Genomic DNA, 24777 nt, shown 5'->3' with positions numbered 1-24777 from the left:
AATTTCTATTCATGTCTGTAGCCCCCTCGGTTTTGTGTGTGTGTGGTGTTTTTTTTAAACTCAGAATCAGGCATTAAAATGAATTTGAACACAAGGCACAGGTTTCCACGTGTACATAAATACATCTCCACTTTTTTTTTTTTTTTTTTTTTTGCTTCTTCTATCTCTTAATCTTTTTGGATAGGGAAAGGCAACAAGAACTTTTTCAATATGACTTTATGGTCTTTTTTTTTTTTTTAAGAGATGGTTATCTGAATTTCTAGGATTTCTTGTAGTAATTTTTTTTTGTATTTCCTTTCTACCACTAGCTGGTGTTGCCTCCTAGATCCTGATGAGTTTTCTATAGTTAAGTGAGGCTTTTAATCTCTGTATCAACACAGAGGCTCTATGTTGGTTACTCCAAAAAATATATTTTCTTCCTCTAGTGTGTCATTACAGTCCTTTTGGCTTTTGTTCCCTCCTCATGGAATAACTGAGTGCTCAGTGCAACCCTACTTATAAAATGCTGGATCGGGATTCCTATCCTTGACATTTAGGATGATCTATTAGGCACTTATATATGTGCATTTGCACTCCTACTACAAAGGCACTGACTGGCTTTATGATAGAGGGCTTAATATTTCTACATTCTATCACTCCATCCATCTTTGGTCCTGTCCCTCAGGGTACCACAGAGTTCAGTCCTTGTAGCATACGATACAGCATGTCAGCTTGCATCTTCAGCCTATAGATGTAGGTGGATAACCCTGCACTCCTGAACCTCCCATAGATCCACTTGATATTTTCAAGACTACAGGAAATTCTACAGCCGTATTGTATTGAGGTTTCTGGGGATTTTTCTCTATGTTCCGCAGCTTATCGATAATCTCTGGCTTCTCCATTTCTTGACCAATCCGAAATAAGATAACCATCATACAGTGGGCTTGATGATAAAGGAATCCCGAGCCAATCACTTCAAACTGACACCACTGTAGGTTCTTGCCTTCTCACCCCACCAGGCTCTGGCCTACTAGTTGTACTTGAGCAGACGGAATAGTCCATAAAAATTTATCACTCCATTGGCTACATTCATTTTAACAAGTTCCTGCTTACAATTCTTTTGTGTATATACCTAGAAGTAGGGTTGCTGGATCACATAGTAATTCTCTTTTTAATTTTTTCAGGAACCTGCCTACCATTTTCCATAGTGGCTGCACCATTTTACATTCCCACCAACAGTGCACATTACTTTGTGCTGACATTGAGTGCTTAAGGTTGCTGAAGAGGTTTTCTGTTTGTCCTCTGTCCTTAGTGACTTCTCTATTCTCCTAGTCCAACCCCAGTCTCAGGTTGACTCTGTGAGCCTGCTCTTCAGGGGTGGGTACCTCAGTGTTCCTAACCCTATGCCCCCACGATAGCTATACTTGTTATGGGTATTGTGTGGGGGACAGATTCCATTTCATCTCCCAGCAGTAGATGCTTCTCACATAGGTGTATCACCTGCAAATGCACATTTTAATTTTTGGCAGGAAATCATGCTTAATAGTCTTAGGAATAGGCAATGTTACCGGCCTGAATGCACATGGAATCGTGCGCCATTAGTGGAAATATCAGTATGGCCTGCAAAGTCCTTATAGTGTCACACTCGTTTGAAATTACTACTTTGGATACTGGTGGATACACTAGTAACTGAGAGCTATTAGTGTTGTCATTATTGCTGCCTGAAACATCCCAGGAGGATACAACTTGTCACTAGTTGCTATAGTTGCAGTCTTCTCTGATGGAGTGTGTTTGGTAAATAAAGTTCTATTCGATCACTGATGATTCTAGTTGCACATATGAGCCTTGAGACTATCACCAAGGGCAAAAAACGGGTTCTTGCTGAGCGCAGGCATATTTAATGACTGAGTGGGGAAACCTTGCTAAAAAGCAACGAACACTTGGAAACAACTTTGCCTCATTTCTGCCATAAGGTCATCTCCATCACAGGACCATATCAGGATAAGATAGAATTATCACCTAGCCTGCCTGTATAAAAATGGCCTCAGTCACTCAGCAAATATGTAATCAGCACCCACCAGGTGCTAATTCCTAATCAATAAGCACTTTTTCTGGGTGCCAGAAACAATTATACCACAGAAATGACTATCAAACACTTTCCTAACTAAAAGGAAACAGTTCTCCAAGGTCCCATGGATTTCACCTCAACCCTCAGAGTTCTTTAAGCTGCCATCATAGCTAGTTCACAGAAGTGTGATATCACTCCTCTAAGTCTCCGGCTCAACCCTATTTTTTTCCCTTAATCTAGCTGAGCCAGACTGGCATTTTAAAAAGTAATATGTATTCAGAATTAAGAGAGGACACACAGGAAGTACATAGGAATAAGTTAGGAAGCAGAAATTTGCCAAGGTTGCCAAGTCCAAGTTTGTGTCTCAAATAATGTCACATTCCTAAGGACTGCAACACTTCCTAGCCATCTGACCGTTGTTTCCTACTCTATCATGTCTGCCTTCTCATTCACCACTTCCTGAGCATCAGTCAGCTTCTCACATTGTCATTCCATCAGAGAAACACGAGGAAGCCATGTTTCAACTACATGACTTAGAATATTTTCACTTGGTTTTGGACTGCAGACAAAGAACCTATTTTGTCCAGAGGTAAATGACAAAACTGTGATAACTGATGACACAAAAAAAATCACTATTACTATGCACAATTTTATTTCTTTTTAAATTTCTGATAGCATATCTTGTGTTATCTCTGATTCATAATTAGATTTTACTTAATTATCCATTTCAATGATCTTTTCAACATACCAATGTTTGGATTAATTTTAATCTACATTTTCAATCCAATAATTTATGTTGCTAAATTTAATACTTCATTTCTCACAGTTCCTTTTGTTTGTATTTTTAACTTTTTGAATTGCATCTTCAGATTGTTTTCATTCATTCATCAATGGTGAAATGTCTTTGGACTATGGATTTTCTAATTATGCAGTTTGCCTGCATTTAATAATAATACTAATATTTATTAAGTGTTTACTACATGCCACTCTTATAAATATTTTTTTCTTTCTTTCTTTTTTTTTTTTTTTAAGGAGGATGCAGCTCACAGTGGCCCATGTGGGGATCGAACCAGCAACCTTGGTGTTATAAGCACCATGCTCTATCCAACTGGGCTAACTGGTCACCCCAAATTTTTTACATATATTTATTTAATCTTCCCAATAACCTTAATGACTGGACAAATTGCACAGAGGTGTTACATTTTCTCATATTTACCCAAGTTCACACAAATAGTACACAGCAGAGCCAGGACTGGAATTCAGGCAATGTGTGTCTGCGGAGTCTATCCTCCAAACCACCATAGTTTTAAGTTATCTAAAGCACATCCTGTGTTTCCCTTTGTCCCATGGAAAATTCTGGCTGGGACACAGTTCCTAATTATATCATACTGGTACAAATCAAGATAAATTGCAATATACAATACCCTGAGTCTTCATTAACTGTTTATTAACATCTGTGGCTTGGAGCTTAATTATTTTTTTCCACGGCAAGACTATTTCTTTTACAGTGTGATCATAAGTAACTATTTAGTGGAAATCTTAAGTTGCATAGAGAATAATGAATTGCTAAATTAGTTTTAAAACCTTCATTTTTTCTTTACTTCTCACTTCAGACTATGTAATCCTGAAACTGCTACCAAGTGAATACTCCCAGTACATACATTACGAGGTCTGACAATTAAGTTCGCAAACGCATCCTAGAAACAGTGCTACATACCTCACTGCTGAATATCACTACGGTCACCTTCGAAGTACTCCCCTTGGGAAGCTGTGCACTGACGCCAGCGCCTAGTCCACCCTTCAAAACAATTTTGGAACTCTTTCTGGAATGGCCATCAGAGCTGTCGTCATATTACCCTAGATGTCCTGAATGTCATCAAAATGTCTTCCTTTCAGTATCTCCTTTATCTTTGGGTAAAGAAAGAAGTCATTGGGGGCCAGATCAGGTGAGTAAGGAGGGTGTTCCAATACAGTTGTTTGTTTACTGGCTAAGAACTCCCTCACAGACAGTGCCGTGTGAGCTGGTGCATTGTTGTGATGCAAGAGCCATGCATTGTTGGTGAAACGCTCAGGTCGTCTAACTTTTTCACGCAGCCTTGTCAATACTTCCAAATAGTAAACTTGGTTAACTATTAGTCCAGTTGGTACAAATTCATAATGAATAATCCCTCTGATATGAAAAAAAATTGTACTAACCTTTTTTTGATATCAGAGGGAGAGTACAACCATTGCAACAAGTTTGCAAACTTAATTGTCAGAACTTTGTATGTCTTTAGGTGGCTTTACCCAGGTTCCAGAAAAATTTCTGATCCATAGTAGGTTCTCATAACTATTTTTAATGAACATATAATTGAACTTTCAAAAGGAAACTGTCAGTGATCAAAAGGGGGAAGATATTTTCAGTCTTAAAATTATTTGGAAATTTTGCCACTTGAAATTAACTTCCTATCAAATCTCCACCTTGGAGAATTATGAAACTAATGATCCATATCCTACAAGAATCAACAACTTTCCAAAGAAGCTACATGAATATTTCTGTGACCAATGGTATCCCAAACATTTTTCTTCCACAAGTAGAAAAGAACCTACAGTTGAATATACAGATTTATAAATCAGTTCACATGGGATTCAGTTGAATACTCATAAAAACTCAGCAAACATCAGCACTTAACTTCATATGTGTATGCCAAAATATGGTGAGGTTCAACACTAGTGTAATTTGTTCTTTTCACTTAATCCTTGTTCTCTTTGGGGGCTTGTATTTGTACATTATAAGGAGAATGTGACTATTTAGTGCCTTTTTAGGATACTGTAACAGAGGTCAACTTGTTTAACCATTATTACTATTCCAAAATTATACCTTCCCCACATATTTTAGAAATAAATGATCATAAAACTACACATACTATTGCCTAAAAGCCAGTATTTACAAGACTATTTGCAATGTTTTATCTAAATACCTAAATGGGGAGACCTGGAGACTGATGCTCCAACCACATAAACTACATTGTGAGATTTCTTTCCTACTACTTCTTTCGTGCTGTATGAGGAAATCCCTGTGGTACCATCTAGGAAAACATCTGCTACCCTTTTTGTCTTTACCATTGTCCTTTGACTATTTGCTTTATTTCAAGCCCATATTGAATGGAAATTGAAAATGAGTGTACTCAAAATTAGTCCTTCAACTCACCCTCTTTTTTTTTTAATATCAGAGAGCGGACAGAACTAAAACATCAATCAATGCTAAGTCAATAACACTTGGAAGAAAATGTTCTGTTTCTTGCTCCCCTAATCATCGGTCTTCTAATTACTTCCTGAACAAAGTCTGACTTTGAGGATCATGATGTGACATTCATTTTGACTTTATTTTGAGTGAAATTAGAAGTTTCACACATTTGGTGTGTCAGCTCCCATTACTTGAAAAAATCGTTTTGAAAGTGGCAGTCTAACTGATTGCCCCTAACCAAGGGCATGGAGACTGTCAGCTCAGCCCAGCACACTTGCTTTCCACAGTAATCACTGACATGTTGGGCTGTGGACAGCTCCTGCAAAACAACTGTTACCCCAAGCTGTATGTTGTAGTCTATTTCTTTCTGGCATGTAGACAGTCGTGCCTTATATTGAAACATTTTCAATTGATGGAAGTCTCCTATTCATCTGATAGTACTGCATTTCAATCTCTATACTGCATTTTCTGAAAGAATTATTATCCAGAACTTATTCTGAACATTCATGTAGTACTTTAGTCCATAAATATGCTGTCAGCCAAATGTTTCCAGTACTGCATCCATTATTCACACTCAAAAAGGCATCCTGGCTTCCAGTGGGTCCTGGCCTTTAACACTTCTCCTGACTTTAGAAAATCACTATTTTTAAACCATCATAGTGATAATTTTATTCTGACCAAGATATTTATATAGTCAGCTTAAGTTACATATTAATATCGAAGACAAAATAGTAACTTCACGTTGGAAGAAGTTAGCAAATACCAGCTTAACTAAGTGATTAAAATGAAGGTCAGTGACAAAGGGAGAAACTGACATCGTGCCCCTACAGATAGGATGTACTGAGAAGAACACAGCATCTTTTCAGTGTTATTCCAGTCAAAAATGTATAGCCTGAATGTATGGAGGAAATATCAGATAAACTCCTATCAAGAGACATTCTATGAAATACTTGTAAGTGGGCTTCACTCTTCAAAAAAATTCATTGTTATTAAATACAAAGAAAGGATGAGGAACTGCTGCATATAGAAGTAGATTAATAAATAAATGTAACAACTAAATGCAACGAGTGATTTCAGGTGGGTCCTGAATGAGGAAATATAACTATAAATGTTATTAGTTGGACATGGTCAAATTTGAATACAGGTTTTGATTTAGAGGGAGAATCAGGACACTTTTCTTGTAAGGATCAAATGATAAATATGACAGGCTGGTATGTCGTATAGTCTCGTTAGCAAACACTCAGCTGTGTTGTTATAGCTCAAAAACAGTCATAGATAAAATGTGGTTTTGTTCCAATAAAGCTTTATTCACAAGAAACAGTGGTCCATATTTGACCTGAGGGCTGAGGTTTTCTGATCCCCAAATTAGAGAATCATATTATACCAATGTTAAATTTCCTGATTTTGGTAACTTTACTGTGGTTGATTGTTCTAGGAATATACCTCCTGAGGTATTTAGGGTAAAGATTCATAATATGTGTACCTTACTCTTAAATGCTTTAGGGGGGAAGTAAAGCTAGCTAGCTAGACCACTGGATGGATGGATGGATGGATGGATGGATGGATGGATGGATGGATGGATGGATGGATGGATGGATGGATGGATAGATAGATAGATAGATAGATAGATAGATAGATAGATAGATAGATAGATAGAGTGAATTGAAAAGAGGGAGAGAGACAGGGAGAAAGAAAATGTGACAAAGTATTGGTGAATATGTTAAAGAATAAAGGAATTTCCTAGTATTATACTTGCAACTGCCCATAAATTTGAAATTGAATCAAAATAAAATTTATGAACAAATCTAAATTTAAAAAACAAGCATGCACACCAGATGGATGTTTATTTTTTCATTGGTTTTCTAAACCTAACAGTCAATTCATCATTTAAGGCTGCTCTTTTCTATCAGTCACAATAGTTATATTTACATTAAATATTGTAAAACTCTTCACTCAGCATGCACTCTATCTGTGGCTCTGTTTTTGCAATTCAGGTAAGTGTTTTGAAACTTAGCATTGAGAAGATATAGTAGAAAGACATTTGGGGAGTTAGAAGATCTGAACTTGAGCTCCATCTACATTTCTTATTAGCTGCATTTATAAACATGTCACTTAACTTCTCAGTTTACTCATAACTACATCATACTGTTGTTCTGAGCATTGCCATAATGCATATGATGATGGAATATCCAAAAAGTGCTGTGCACAAGAGAGATTTGCCCTCATTTATAATGACTAGATTTGCTAAGCTAAAGAAAAATGCATAATATACCATTTTATATATACCAGGGGTGCCAAAAAAATGTGTACACATTTTAAGAAAGGAAAAAACACAATTAAAATTGTAATACTCAATATGTACCAATAGCAAAAAATGAAAACAAGTCACATGTGACTTCTGTAATTACAAGAGGTGCTCAAAGTGGTTACCATAGCGTCCAGACACTTCTGATTAAGGCGAACTACTGCTTGAGCAACGTTGACCAAAGTGTCGACTTGTATACATATTTTTGGCACCCCCGGTATATATGCTTTCAAAAACACACACACAAACACATACACACACACACACGTAAATATGTGTGAGCATGTGTGTGTGTATATGTATATATATATATATATATATATATATATATATATATATATATACACATATATATATATATACATACATATATACACATATATATGTTTTTAAAGCATATATGCTTTTAAAACATCAGATGTCTTTACTTTTATGAAACCAACAATTTTGAGACAAGAAGTTAAACCAGCATGCATTTCCTCTCCAAACCCGACCAAAGAAGCAACACAGGAGAAGTCAAGGTATTGACAGAACACAATCCTACATTCCACAGCTGAAATAAATGTGTGAGAAATCCTTTCAGAGACATATATAGAAAGTGTTCGGATTCCAGCATGGAGGGGAAATAAGTAATTGAAACAGGAGAGGGTAAATGACCAAGGCGGGGGGGGCGGGGTAGGTAAGCTGGGGTAGAAGATTCTATTTGTACCCATCAATTTCCTCCACATTGTCCTGGAGAGCCACAAGGCCACAAAGCAATGTGGCTAAGGTGGCCTAAATCCAGCATGGAACTAGGAGGCACTTCCCGACTGCACATACAAAGCTAGATGTTTAACTACTGTCCCAGCACTAGTCTCAGAGCAGGCAGACCCTTTACAAAACAGCATACATGTGGGACAAGCAATGAAGTAGATAGAAGCACAACTCAGAGTGTTCAAGCCTGGACCCATGGATCTGTACCGGCTGCAATAATGTGGGGCAATCAAGACAAGGGTTTCTAATATTGAACAAATGAACAAAAATCCCAACAGTATCCTGCTTTTAAAAAGATAAAGCAGGAGCAGCCAGAGGAGGCTCAGTTGGTTAGAATGCGAGCTCTGAACAACAGGGTTGCCAGTTCGATTCCCACATGGGCCAGTGTGCTGCGCCCTCCACAACTAGACTGAAGACAACGAGCTGCCGCTGAGCTGCGAGAGGGGCAGCCTGATGGCTCAGATGGTTAGAGCCCAAGCTCTCAACAACAAGGTTTCCGTGCTGGTTCAATTCCTGCATGGGACAGTGGGCTGCGCCCCCTGCAACTAAAGATTGAAAACAGCAACTGAACTTGGAGCTGAGCTGCGCCCTCTACAACTAGCTTGAAGGACAACGACTTGGAGCTGATGGGCCCTGGAGAAACACACTGTTCCCCAATATACCCAATAAAAGAAAAAAAAGATTAAAAAAATATGAAATGATTGAAAATAAAGATATGGGGAAATTTATGAGGTACATATACCCCATAAGAACATCACACAGAAACATGTTCTTTGAACATGGTGCAATTGAGGCAGTTTTCAAACATGACCACAGGTGACCTTTTCCTCGTCTGCTTGAAACTGGGCCGGCTGGGATGGCTTCAACCAACAGAGTGACTACGATGTCACATGTGATGTCACTCCATATATCTTCTGCGTCTAGGTCAGAAAAAAGTCAAACAGATTCCATCCACGTTGTTGTAGAACACTCGCTCTCTGGATGCTCCCTTCTGGAACCCAGCTGTCACCCTGTGAGATGCCTAGGCCAAATGAAGAGCCCATGTGTAGGTTCTATCGTCTCAGCTAAGCCCAGCCTTCAATACATTGCAGCCTAGCAGCCAGACATATGAGGAAAACAACCTTCAGAGAACTGCAGTCCAATCTGAAGCCCCAAACATTGTGGAGCAGAGATAAGCCATTGCTACTGTGCCCTGTCTAAATTTATGTCTCACAACAACCTTGAACATAATAAAATCATTATTTTATGTAGCAACACAAAAACAAAAATCTTAGAATATAATAAAGGAGTGATAAAAATCGTATATGTCTTGAGGAAAAAACACTAAATAAACCAAATGTTAAATAATGAATTCTAATGTAAATGATTAGATCCTTTGAGCTTAAGAATAATGGAAGTAGTATCTGTCAAAATTATGGAATACATCTAAAGCACAACTTACAGAGAAGCTTATAGATTTCAATGTGCTTATTAGAATACTTGGAAAAAATACCATTCAACTAAGCTTTAAAAGTCAACAAAGTAAATCTAAAAAAGAAGAAGTAGTAAAATACAATTAGGGGCAAAATAAATGAGATAGAAAATAAGAGAAAGTTAACAAAAGCTGGTTGTTTGAAAAGACAAATGAGATAACTATTTATGCATGACTCATCTATATAGCTCATGTAATCAACGAGAAAAAGAAGATACAGTAAACGCAATGGAAATCCAAAGTAAGCTCATATGATTATATTGGGCCTAGCCAGATAATCCAGGATAATCTGGCTATTTTAAAGTCACTGATAAGAACCTTAATTACATCTGCAAACTCCATTTTGGCATACAATGTAATATATTCACGGGAGAGAAAAGAGAGGAAGAAGGTCACGGGGAGGCCAAAATTCTGCCTACCACACGTCCCATGTACATATGGGATACAGACTCCTTAAATTCTTCTACTGTCAACCTTGCAAACTTCTCATCAAAAACTCCTGATCCTCTCTCATGAAGGCGAAATGTTGGTGTTGTCACCTATCGTGATTTTCTTCACATCTTTTGATTTTAGTTTTGAATGACCCTCTCCTTTTCTGATTTAGAGGCTGAGGACCATGTCTTATCTCTGGAGATATTGTTAGGAAAGCTTGCCAAGTTTACATGGTGCTTACTACAAGACCTGTGCAGCATCTCAAATACCTAACACTGCAGTTGGTACCCTGTGTATATTCTCTAGATGTTTGCTTGAGAAGAAGACAGTGTTGACTAATGAGCTTTGACCTAAAGCAGACACGTGTTGAAATCATGGCCTTCCTACTATACATTTCTGAGATAGATTAGAAATTTAGTCCTTGATAGAGATAGATCATTTTATGTTCTTACTTTGTGTGACTCTAAAAAAGCCAGTAAAATGTCAGAGTTGAAGTCGTAGCCTTGTGAGACAGGTTAGTTAGCATTCTGTTAGGTAGACAGGGAGGTCCCTAGTGGAATAAACAAAAGACAGACATTCTGAAACTTCAGGTTTTGAAATCACTCCTTCGCTCCAGGACAAAATGTAACAGTGCCTTGAGGTTAATCATAAAATTCCTTTTGGCCTGACAAACAGGAACAGGTCTGACAGACAGGAGTGGGTTGTTTTGCTAATCCCTTCAGGATGGGCAAGCAGAAAAATCTGGTAGACGAATTCCATTAGAAGGCGCCAGCTTCCCTTCCCCAAACAGTCAAGGGAAGGTATAAAAGTAAGAACTTTTGCCTCAGTCACTAGGCACCCGCCCCTGCCCCGTTCAGGACCCACTCCTGCTCGGGAGCGCTGACCCTTTGCTTTTAATAAACTATCCTCTTTTAAAAAAACTCTTTGCCTCTCCTTGGTCCGTGTTTCCATTCTTCAGTCTCAAGAGACACAATCCTGGCACTCACTCAAAAATCTCCTACATCGCTTGTACTTAACATTAATACACAACATCACAGAGATTTGAACCTTTCTCTCATTGAGCTGAGAATGTGGTGGCTATTGTTCTGCCATCACTATTTGCAATGGTTTGTGTGTATTTTTTCTGGCTCACTCAATGCATTTTATAAGTAACCTTAAGAATGAGATATGGTTAGGCTAGCCTTTAATCTCTTTCTCTAAGTTTTCCAACAGTATATGAATTTACCCAGGACAGTCCCCTCCTAACCAGATGTACCTGAATAAAATTAGAATGAAAGAATGCAAAAACATGCCAAATGCCCCTGGAGAATTTCCACATGGAATCCAGACCACAACACTTTGAATCACCCAGAATATAACCACTGGATAGCCACCTCATCCCTGCAGCTAAAGGATCACTATTTCCATCTTCCCCAAGGCTTCAGTTTCTTTATATCACTTCTAACTCCCCCAGTATACAGTCACAATTATATCATCTACAGCATGACCCAGATATATTCTTGACTCTTTATGCTTTAGAGATTACTCAACATCCGTCTCTCCTGGGTATGCCCTAGTCTGAGATGGGTGATAACCACTGAATTGCAGAGTTTGAAGAACAGTGAGTGCCAGTGAATGCTGATTCCATAAACAAAGAGAACACCAACAGATTTCAACATAGTGCAAAGGAAATACTGGGGGTGCCAAAAAAATGTATACAAGTGGACACTTTGGTCAATGTTGCTCAAGCAGTAGTTGCCATAATCAGAAGTGTCTGGACACTAATGGTAACCACTTTTAGCACCTCTTGTAATTGCAGAAGTCAAATGTGACTTGTATTCATCTTTTGTTATTGGTATATATTGAGTATTACAATTTTAATACAGTTTTCCTTTCTTAAAATGTGTATACTTTTTTTTTTTTGGCACAGCAGCAGAAAGTGCTCAGATCTTTATATTTCACCTTCTTGGAAAGATGGACATTGTATCTCTGGTGGTTCTGCCACTTGGTACTAATAAAAGAGAGCGGTAAGTAATCCTTGGCAGCCCACACTGGAGCATACTTTATGTCAATCCTTGCTGCCTTTTGTGTTCATTAAACTTCTGGAAACAAATAGAAACACTTAAAATGCTTTCAGATAGCCTCCCACTTTGCCATTCAGAATCTATATGTTTCAATCACCTCCCATTATCTGTCTGTATCAGCTGATATCCAGCTGATGTCAGTGAACGAGACCAGATGCAATAACAAATTGACAAAAAGAATCCAATAAAATGTTTTGGCATTTGCTTTGGGCTGCTTGTACTGTGGGCAATAGCAGATGACAGCCTCTGTGCCTAGATCTTTTTTTAACTCAAGCAGCTTCAACAGAAGCTTTGGTGGTGTAGGGGAGCCACCCCAAAATATATCTCTAGGGCACAAGGATTATTTTAGGCTGATTATTTGTAAGAAATAGCAGACTCAAAGTTTTTCTTTACCTCTCCCTTAACAGTCTAAAAGAATTTAGATATGGGGCCTATTCCAGGAAGTGAACTGTCACCAGAGGTAACTACAGAGAGTATGATCTAGGTGTAATAACCAGGGAAATTTAGCAAAACCTCTCACATTCCTCTCTGTGTCCCTTTGTCTCTGAAGGGCAAGGCAAGCATTTGGTTACCTGACATTTGCTCTTCCCATCTCCTTGTGAATTGTCTTCCTCCCCTTTAAAGCCCCAGACCTTTAACCCTCTCTCCTTAGCTCAAGATGGCATATACACCTCAATAGCCTGACTGTCAGGGAAGCTCATCTATCTGGGGTTTCCATACTTATGAATTAAATTGGTTTTTCTCCTATTAATATGTCCTTTCTTACAGGAAGTGTCTCAACCAAGAACTATAAAAGAGAGCAAAAATGTTTCCTCCCCAAGGAAACACCAGGAATCAATCAAGGCTTCCATCCATTCTGCTTTATTTGGTGTACAATGCACACTGGGAAACATACAAATATCCCTTTGGGTTTAATCCTAATATGCTATCAAGTGATTGAAATTGCCCACCTCTGGTTGTGACCATAAAATCAACAACCTAGAGAGAGAAGGTTTTGACAACTGCATTACTAAAAGATCTGTGAAAAATATTAAGAGCAAATACTTTTTTTACACTCCTAAAAAGGCAGTGAAGAAAACTATAAAATCCCTCTTATTTCTTGCCAAGGGCAAGAAAATATAAGCATAAAGAGCAAACCAACCGCAACCAGCATGGATATCACTACAAGTTCTACATGTTTATGCATCATGCAATGAAAAAGGTTTTCCAGAAATGCAAACGGTAAATACATCTCAGAGGAAAGTGAAATGAGAAAAAAAAGCTAAGGTATTCTTTTGTATAGGGAACCTCACTGTTGTTCCTGCCTGTATCTTATCTTCCTCCCCATCATCAAAGGAGAAACACTGTAGAAGGAGTAACAGTAAATCTTTTTGAAGGGTACTGGTTAACCTACAAAGATGACATTTCTTAATGACAGTGGCGAAACAAAGATAATAAGCCAGGCGGCATGACTTAGGGACACTCCAACGCAAAAGAAATTCAGTGACAGAGCTGAAAGTATCCTGGCTACTCTGGTTAGTGTGTGAAAAAAATAAAAGGCAATTTTAAGGGAGAACCCTTTTCCATAGGTAATTTATAAAACATAAAAGGATTTTGTCTACTTTGACGATGGCAGCCTTTTAAAAACCTAAAGGTAAATTAAAGTCTGGCTTAATGAGCTAAGCAGCATATTAAAACAAGAACATAATTATTCTTCTTTAGAGATTATTGGTAACTACTTTCAATACATTTCTGGGTAGGGGGAGGCATGCCCTTTAAAGTTCTAAATAAAACATATTTTCTTGGCCAAAACTGCCCGAGTAGGATAGATGATCAAAATATGTTCTTGCAATTGATACGCTCCTCTTCACATTATAGTGGATATTTGAGTATCACAGAGAATACATTTTTATGTTGATTTTGAAAAAAATGTGGTTTATTTCCATATTTGTGAAATGTGGTTTATTTCTAAATGTTGTTAGAAATAAATGGTCTCTTATCATCCCCTTCTTAATTCATTTACATTTTTAAATAATCTTAAATAATAGTCTTAAAGACAAGGTCATTAGCTCTACTGTCAACCCATTCCTTAACTTTCACCAACCTCAGGGTGGAGGGCTGGGAAAGTGGGAAAACACTCAAATGAACAGGAAAAGATTCACTAGAGCGCTCTATCTAATACTGGACTCCATGACCCTCCATTCTGTGCTTCACTTTGCTCCGCTGTAGCAATAGCTCTCTGTTCCTGTTCAGTTCTAAAATGTCAGTCATTTTTCTAATGGGACTATCAGAAATCCGAATGTATTCTTTGGGAAAAATACATATAACTTGATATAGCTATGAGGTTGGTGCAAAAGTAATTGCGGTTTTTGCAATTATTTTTAACCTTTTAAACTGCAATTAGTTTTGTACCAACCTAATAAATCTTATTAACCACTTACTATGTGGTAGTCACTGACCTAAACTATATACTCACTTATTTCTCATTTAATCCTCGCAACAAACCTTTGAGGTATGCGCCCTTTCCCCATTTTATAGGTGATAAAATTGAGGCAAAGAAAGATTAAGAAATGTGTATTGCATGGAAATAACCCCCCTCAAAAAGTATGTGCTATGAAGGATTGCAAAGTCATAATCTAGACATTTTTATATTTGACTATATTTAGACAAAATAGATTATATTATTTATGTACAAATATAGACCCTAACACCTATAGAAGAGGATGAAATAACAGGTATAGAGATATACCAAATAATTGTATTCCAATTTAGACAATTGCTTAGTCAATCAGGTATGTGCACACACACACCCCCAATATACTCAGATCCTTTATGTAATGAGGGTGGGTATAAATGATTGTGAGTGAAGAGGAAAAGGGAATGGGAGAATATTAAAGCAAGGAGGTAGATTAGCATACATATTGTCAAATAGCAAAAATAATACAAATTAGTAACAAATTTGATGTCCTTTATTCAAGGAAAATCAATCTACAGATGAGGGGAGGAAAGTGCCTCACAAACTGTGAACAATGTTGCCGAGGGATTTAGGGCAAGATTGAGTTTTATAGAGCATTAGAAGAGACATCGTGAGATCAGGGCAGGATGGGCTAGGAGGTTGGGAATTTCTTTTTACGGCTAGCAGGTCCCATTTTCCAGGGTAAGGTGAGCTAGCTAAAGCTGAGTTGGAGGACTGTGATTGGTGTATGTTAGGATTCCTTGACAGGTGTTTCCTGAAAGTGTAAGCTGACTTAGGTTTATATTTGTGACATGGGCCAGGCCACTGGGGCGGCCTCCATTTTGTGGATCCCGATTACAAATGAACTTTATCAACATGTACGGATCACACGGCCCAAGTGCAATTGCTAGAGCTGGTCCAAAATGTATCTCTAACAATATAGTCACCAAAATGGGGTGGGAGTTAATCTCACAAGCACTACTGACATTTTTGCCAAGAAAATTCTTTGTTTTCAACTCTATTTTGAGCACTTTCCAGACATTCAGCCACTGTGCTCTAAATCACAATAGTTGATCGTAGCAGCCCCCAGTCTTCCACACATTTCCAGATTCTCCCACTTGAGGACCACAGAGTTACAGGATTTATATCATTGACCATCTTTTATTTAGAAAACAGTAATCAATTACTTAAGAGTAGATCAGATCCTCAGTGCTGCCTTAAATTATTTTTATTATAATGTTACTTAAATATGTACAGGAGGATGTCACTGAAATGTACTTCACTTTATTTGCACTTCACAAATATTGTAGATGTTGTATTTACCACAAATTGAAAGTCTGTGGCAACCCTGCATCGAGCAAGTCTATTGGCACCATTTTTCCAACAACATAGGCTCACATTGTGTTTCTGTGTCACATGTTCGTAATTATTGCCATATTTCAAATGTTTTCATCATTATGATGTTTATTGTGGTGATCTATGATCAATGATCTTTGATGTTACTATTGTAATTGTTCTGAGGTGCCACAAACTGCAGCCATATGAGACAGCGAACTTAATTGATAAACGTCATGTGTGTTCTGACTGCCCCACTGACCAGCACTTCCTCCATCTCCCTTCCTCTCCTCAGGCCTCCCTATTCCCTGAGACACAACAATATTGAAATGATGCCAATTAATCTGACAATGACCTCTAAGGGTTCAAGTGAAAGGAAGAATATGGCCCGTTAAATCAAAAAGCTAGAAATGATTAAGCTTAGTGAGGAAGGTATGTTGAAAGCCGAGATAGGCCAAAAGCTAGGCCTCTTGTGCCAGTCTACTTATGAATGCAAAGAAAAAGTTCTTGAAGGAAATTAAAAGTGCTACTTCAGTGAACACAGAGAGGATGAGAAACTGAGGCAGCCTTATTGCTGATAAGAAGAAAGTTTTAGGGGTCTAGAGAGAGGATCGGACCAGCTACCACATCCCCTTAAGCCAAAGCCTCATCCAGAGCACGGCCCTAACTCACTTCAATTCTATGAAGGCTGAGAGGTGAGGAAGCTGCAGAAGAAAAGTTAGAAGCAACAAGTTGGTTCAAGAGGTTTAAGGAAACCAAAAAAGCCATCTTGAAAACATGAAATTACAAGGTGAAACAGCAAGTGCTGACGTAGAAGCTGCAGCAAGTTATGCAGAAGATCCAGCTAAGATATTTAATGAACATGGCTGTACTAAACAACAGATTGTCCATTTGGATGAGACAGCCTTATACTGGAAGAAGATGCCATCTAGGAACTTCATAGCTAGAGAGGTCAATGCCTGGCTTCAAAGCTTCGAAGGACAGTCTGACGCTCTCATTAGGGACTCATGTAGCTGGTGACCTTAAGTTGCAGTCAATGATGATTTACCATTCTGAACATCCCAGGGCCCTTAAGAATGATGCTAAATCTACTCTGCCTGAGCTCTATAAATGGAAACGACAAAGCCCGGATGACAGCACATCTGTTTATAACATGGTTTACTGAATATTTGAAGCCCACAGTTGAGACCTACTGCTCAGAAAAAAGATTCCTTTCAAAATATGACTGCTCATTGACAGTGCAGCTGGTCACCCAAGAGCTCTGACAGAGATGGACAACGAGATTAACATTGTTTTCATGCCTGCTAACGCAGTGACCATCTGCAGATCAAGGAATAATTTCGACTTTCAAGTCTGACTATTTCAGAAATAGATTTTGTAAGGCTGTAGTGTAGCTGCCATAGATAGGGATTCCTCTGATGGATCTGGGCAAAGTAAATCGAAAACCTTCTGGAAAGGAGTCACCATTCTAGATGCCATTAAGAACATTTGTGATTCATGAGAAAAGTTCAAAATATTAAGAGACATTTGAAGGTGATTCCAACCCTCATGGATGATTTTGAGGGGTCAAGATTTTAGTGGAGGAAGTAACTGCAGATGCAGTGGAAACAGCAAGAAAACTAAAATTAGAAATGGAGTCTGAAGATGTGACAGAATTGCGGCAATCTCAAGATAAAATTTTGATGGATGAGAAGTTCCTTCGTATGGATGAGCAAAGAAAGTGGTTTCTTGAGATAGAATTTTCTCCTGGGGAAGATGCTGTGAAGATTGTTGAAATAACGACAAAGGATTTTGAATATTACATTTGCTTAGTTAATAAAGCTGCAGCAGAGTTTGAGAGAATTGACTCCAATTTTGAAAGTTCTACTGTGGGTAAAATGCTATCAAACAGCATTGCATAACACAGGGAAATCGTCTGTGAAAGGAAGAGTCGATTGATATGGCAAACTTCACTGTTACCTGATTTTAAGAAATTACAACCACCGCAACTTTCAGTCACTGCCCTGATCAGTCAGCAGCCATCACACTGAGGCAAGAACTTCCCTCCTCCTCCAGCAAAAAGATTACAACTCGTTGAAGGCTCAGATGATGGTTAGCACTTTTTTTTTTTAGCAATAATATATTTTTATATTTAAGTATGTACATATATAATTCTACTGCACACTTACACTACAGTATAGTGTAAACATAACTTTTAGATGCACTAGGAAACCAAAAAATTCAAGTCACTCCCCTTATTGCATTATTTGCTGCATTGGGTAGTCTGAAACCGAACCTGCACTATCTCTGAGGTATGTCTGTACAAACATGAAACTAGGTACAAACTTGTTCTCACAGCTCTCATAGGACTAGAAAACAAAATAACACTTATTCTTCAATGACAACAAAATCATAATATCTATGGAAACATGAAGACTGCACAAAACATGTATATGATACCGACTGCTATGGTCCACCTCTTGGGACTTTGTAATTATCTAGAATACCAAGGATCGTGTGCTATTTCAATTCATCCCCCCACTTCTCTATTTTCAAGCCACTTGCAACTCTTAATTTGTACAACATTCCATGACATGCTTTGGCCTTTGCTTGGTGCAAATGCCCCACTTAGATGTAAAGCCCACACCCTAGTCTTTTCTCACTAGTTCAAGGTTAAGTAGTCGCACTTGGTGTCAGTCCAATTACAAAACTAAACCTAGACAGTGACATCATGTGGCAATATTCAGTTAAAAGGTAGTTAGGGAATCCACAGATCTGTAAATTACAAACTTTTCACAGGTTCACTCTCTTCATTAATGGAATGTTTCTAAGTGATAGTTGGCGCATTCTACTATTTGTCCCATGTTATGTGCAGCTTAAATGTGAGTTAGTTCTTTGCAGAGCTATATACATTTTTCAATTTAAAGAATAATGAAAATTAAAAACCTAAATGCGCTCTTTTCATATAGGGTCATGTTCTGTCTTAAGTATTGTGTCATGATTCTCACCATATAATGTGGTAAGCATTTTTTTTTTTGTCTCTTTGCATATACACTTGAAGTTTTGCAAACAGCAGTGCACACAAAACTTAGGTTTATGTAAAGTGTCATCTCCTCCTTGTATGTAGCCTGACTTTATTCCTTTCATATTCTTATCTAAAGGATTCCAGTTGGCAAAAACATTCTTGACTCTAGAAGAGTTTAGGAACTAAACAGACTCAGCATATTTTATTAAACAATCATCTGAGACTAAATTTTGTGTTTTATTTCCATAGATTAGTGAGCACATCCAAAAGTAAACCCCGCAAAAATTCTAGCTTTTTGGAACATCAATTGTTGTTTGCAATACTGTGATGTATAAGAAATATATATTTGGTCATTCAATGATCAAAATACAGTTCTCATATATATTTGGTCTTTGTCCACAGGCCCTGGCTCACAGCTCACAAAACCCTTGGCATTCTTGAGCAGTCAGAGCTGTGGAAGGATCTTTTATTATAATATTTGGTCTCTTGTCCTCAGTTCCCGAAATTGCTTCAGAGCCATAAAAGTAAAAGGTGTGTCTATTCCTACGAAGCCCCTTTCCAGCACAACTTGGCTTATGTTAATGGGGTGACTTTTGGAAAGCAAGTAGGGACTGGGGCTGGTTGCCAGGGGAACCAACTTTGAATAGAGGGGTGGAATTTTCAGTCCCAACCCCAGATTTCCAGGGAGAAAAGAGGCACTGGAGGTGGAAATCAAACCCCAATGGCCAATGATGTAATCAAACATGCCTATGTAATGAAACCTCCATAAAAACCCAAAGGGATAGGGTTTGGAGAGCTTCCAAGTGAGGAACATGTGGGGTATTTGGGGATTGTGATGACCCTTCCAACATACCTTGCCCTGTGCATCTCCTGAGTTATATCCTTCTATAATAAACCAGTGATCTAGTAAGTAAAATCTTTACGAATTCTAGGAACTGTTACACCAAATTAATCAAACCCCAGGAAGGTTGGGTGTTGTGGGAACCTCTGATTAATATTTGGTAGGTCGGAAGGACAGGTGATCACCTGGGCTTTCAATTGGCATCTGAAGAGGAGGAGAGTCTTGTAGGGCTGAGCCATTAACCTGGGGGATATGTCGCTATTTCTGGGTAGATACAGTCAGAATTGAGTTAAATTATAGGATACCCAGCTAGTGTCAGAATTGCTTGTTGGATGTGTGGGGGAACCCCACCCCCAGTGGAATTGGTGACCAGGACCCCTTTTTAGTGTTCTCATGGTAAAAAAGTTCCATCATCAATTAAGCTAAGCTGTGTTAAGAAAAGCAATTAAGCCCTTTATTACAGGACTTTGAATTTCTAATGTGCTAAAAGCATATCGTACATCCTCAAGAGGAAGATGTAGTATTCTCGAATTTATTTGACCATAACACTTAAATATAATGATAGAAATACGCTTAATCATAAAATATTTCAAATATCATGATTCTAAAACCATGTTGCATTAGGTAGCAGAAGTTCAAGTAGTATGTACATGTACAACAAAGCAAGAAATGGTTTTGGACAGGATTTTGGCTCTACCACTTATTAGCTTATGATATGGGGCAAGCAGTTTAATTTCTTCAAGCCTCATTTTTGACTTCAGAAAACATGTATCAAAATCAGAATTATCTAACAGGGCTTTTGAGCAGATTACATATGATACGTGCAAAGAGCTAGCAATCAATCTTTGCTACTGTTTCTCATAGGCAATTTGATTGCCTGCTTTTCTCTTTACAGTACTTTTTTTCTTTAAATTTCATTTTGCAGTATTTATTCATTTATTCATCTGTGTAATTGCTGAAAGTTAACCAAAATAATTATGAAAGATGTCAATGAAAATATTCATTTGTCCATTCAACCAATAATTACTGAAAAGCTATGAATTAGTCACTGTGTTAAGTTGTAGACATAGAGATGATATGACACCAAATTCCTGTCCTTGAGACACTCACAGCTTTTTATGGGAGAGAGCTACGGAAACAAATCAGAATATAGTGTCAGAGCACAAAATTCCATTATCTGCTACGTACAGCTCTCACACAGAAGGAGGTGTGATAGACTATCTGGGAGGAAGGAGAGACAGATACGGCTTCTTGGAGGAGGCAATAGCTGACCTCAAATTGGAAACATGACTCATGAGGGTGGAGGTAAGAAAAATGGGACAAGGAAGGCCTTCCAGGCTCAGTAAACACCATGTAGGCTTGGAATAGCATTGTATGTCCCAGGAATTTTAGTTCCTATTTCTATAGAATAAATTATAAGGAAGACAGTGGTAGATGGGACTGCAGAAAGCACCGTCCTTGTATAATAAACACATGCAATCTCTTTAAAATGTTGTCTTCCTTTGCATTTCATTTTACAATTTCATTCTCAGTTGGTGAGTTTTTTAATTCACACATCAATTCTAACGTATAATAAGGAAAGCTAACGTATTCAGCACTTACTATGTGCCAGGCAGCATTCTAAGATCTTTACATTTGATAACATTTAATTTTCACAATTCTGAGGCAGACACGAGCAACACCGTTTTACAAATAGGAAAATCAAGCCAGGAAGCCGTTAAATGGCTGCCCAAGGTCATGAAACTAGTTGGTGACAGAGTCAAGATGGGCTCCAGAGCCTACGTTCTTATTATCACGCCATTCTCTCCCTCTCCCTGGTATTATTGGCTCAGCCTGTTCTCCCTAGCAGAATGTGACATACTAACTTTTCACATGATTTGTTGCACACTTTTGCCTGTTTCCTTCATAGCACTTATTCCCACTTGTAATTCCTTTACTTTTCAGTTCTCTTCTTTTGATTTTTCTATGTCTCCCCCACTAATATGTAAAGTCCTTGCCTCTAGTTCACTACTGAACTCCAAGTCCCAGCATAGGGTCTAACATATAGTAAGCATTCAATAAATATGGTAAGTGAATTTAAAAAAACGCAAAACAACTGAGGGTGGTACAAAAAAGTTGTGCTTGTGAATTTTATAATTCAGAAGTGCTAAAGGCATAATTTGAATGCATTTTATTTAAACACACAGCACCTGTTCTGCCATAATATATATGCTCCATAGATTTTTCAGAAAACATGTTTTTCAAAAAATAACTCGTTCATAAGATCGCAACTCTCTCCAATCTCTAATCATGCCTAAACGTAAAACCAGCATCACAGTTGACTACATGAACCATTCCTCCCATCCCTTTGTTATAAAACAAGGAAAGTCTCCATTGACTCATCTATACAATTTTCTGTTCCACAATATATATTCCTTTTAAACCAGGGCATCTCAACCTAGCCGCTCTTGCACCAAATCCTGCATACATCGGGGGTGCCAAAAAAAATGTACACATGTGAACAATTTGGTCAACGTAGCTCAAGCAGTAGTTTGCCGTAATCAGAAGTATCTGAGCGCTGAGGGTAACCACTTTGAGCACGTCTTGTAATTGCAGAAGTCAAACGTGACTTGTATTCATCTTTTCTAATTGGTATATGAGGTCTAATAATTAAGTTTGCGAACTTGTTGCAACGATGTTGCTAACCTTTTTTGATATCAGAGGGATTGTTCTTTATGAATTTGTACCAACTAGACAAACAACTAACCAAGTTTACCATTTGGAAGTGCTGAAAAGGCTGTGAGAAAAATAGATGACCTGAACTTTTCGCCAACAATTCATGGCTCTTGCATCACAACAATGTACCAGCTCACACGGCTCTGTCTGTGAGGGAGGTTTTAGCCAGTAAACAAATAACCATATTGGAACACCCTCCCTACTCACCTGATCTTGCCCCCAGTGACTTCTTTCTTTACCTGAAGATAAAGGAAATATTGAAAGGAAGACATTTTGATGACATTCAGGACATCAAGGGTAATACAATGACAACTCTGATTGCCATTCCAGAAAGAGAGTTCCACAACTGCTTTGAAGGGTGCACTACGCACTGGCATCGATTGGTGTATAGCTTCCCAAGGGGCGTACTTCAAAGGTGACCGTAGTGATATTCAGCAACGGGGTATGTAGCACTTTTTCTAGGATGAGTTCGCGAACTTCATTGTCAGACCTTCGTATATTGAGTATTACAATTTTAATACAGTTTTCTTAAAATGTGTATACATTTTTTTGGCACCCTCTATACTTTCTTTAGCCAACATAGTAGTCTTTTAAAGGACTGAATTTCAAGATCTTTAAATTGAGCATGCATTCACCAGTCTAACAAAGGTTATGCCATTCCTTACTGCCTTATACCCGACTCCTTGACACATTTACTTTACAAAAGAGTTAACTGAAATGCTGGCAACAAAGCAAGATAAACTGCATCTGGGTCTATCACATTGTGGATCGAAGTGCAAGTCATACAGCTGTTTGGGAAACAAACCTGGCATCATCTTCTAAATAAAAAGGTACCTACTTTTTGACCTTAATAATTCGGTGAATTGGTCATTTTAAAAATCGGCTTCCAGCAAGTTGATTGATGAATGGGCCTTCTTCCAGCATTCAGTAAATGTTAGGTATTATTTGTTTGCATTTGAATGCTTAATTACTGGTTGTGGTGAATGTGTGGTATCCTGCCTAGATACCCCTTCAGGACCAAGGCATTGATTTTCCCGGCTGCCAGGAGTTTGGGCTGCTTATGGCTCACAGCTGCAGTCCTCTCTGGGACTCGCCCTGGGTCTAAAACAGATGCCTTGCTCAAGGTTATGTCTCTTCCCCAAGGGCAGTCCCAGTTCCTAAATAAATACACAAAACCATTTACTGCAGCTTTGCTCCTGGGATCACAAAGCTAGGAATGACCCTCCACTCTCCAAATGAGGGAAATAAATAAGTGATTTAACATGCAATAACACCATAGACTATTATGCAGAATTTTTTAAAATAATGAATTGGAGCGATATTAGTTGACTCGATGGGATTTTACAAGGTTTTGCTGAGCAAGAAAAACAAAGACTTACCAGAGGGTAAGGGGGGAGGGAGGTGGTAGATGACAGTAAAGGGGATCAAATATATGGTGATGGAAAGAGAACTGACTCTGGATGGTGAACACACAATGTGATATATAGATGATGTATTACAGAATTGTACACCTGAAATCTATGTAACTTTACTAACAGTTGTCACCCCAATAAACATTAATTTAAAAAAAAGAAAAACAAAGACAAAGAAACATGTAATATATGATCCTATGTTTAAAGCACAGAAAAAACAACTGTGCATGTGTGTGTTCAAGTATATGTGTGTGTGTTTATATGAACATGGCGAAAAGTAAAGCAGTTAACATGGGTTTCAGGATGGGAACATACAGATATGTTGTTTCATAGGTTACAACAAGCATGTTTCATTTGCAATTCAAGAAACATCTGATCAAGAAAATTTTTAATTATAATGAAATTTCAATTTCCACATCGCTAAATGCAAGTGTAAGCAAAAATATTCTATAGTCACTGAGTCCTAGGAGCACATCCATTGGCTGGAAAGCAATTCACTGAAATCCGACCTAACAGAAGATAAATTTGCCAAATTATTGTTTACGAAGTTCTGACGTTTCCTGCCCCTGCCACTCAATGTTGCACAGGTAACCCCCGTATAACACAGTACTTCTATAACATGGTTCGAGAATTGGGGAAAACCCTCATACAACACGGCATCCTAGAACACGGTTTCACTCTAACACGGTTTGAGAATTAGAGAAATCCCCGAACACGGAGCGTAATAAGAACTTTTAAG

The 24777-nt window shown here is 38.1% G+C and overlaps 1 pseudogene; it reads right to left on the bottom strand.

The window, feature by feature from the left end:
• Positions 1–346: 346 nt before the first annotated feature.
• On the bottom strand, positions 347–1072 carry LOC109461241 (tRNA pseudouridine(38/39) synthase pseudogene; annotated as a pseudogene).
• Positions 1073–24777: the final 23705 nt, after the last annotated feature.

Source organism: Rhinolophus sinicus, chromosome 18 (genome assembly GCF_057876585.1).
Source record: "Rhinolophus sinicus isolate RSI-liver-muscle chromosome 18, RSI-T2T, whole genome shotgun sequence".
In the NCBI taxonomy this organism is placed as follows: domain Eukaryota; kingdom Metazoa; phylum Chordata; class Mammalia; order Chiroptera; family Rhinolophidae; genus Rhinolophus; species Rhinolophus sinicus.
The sequence above is the reverse complement of the archived record's forward strand: the minus strand, read 5'-3'. Positions and strand labels throughout refer to the sequence as shown.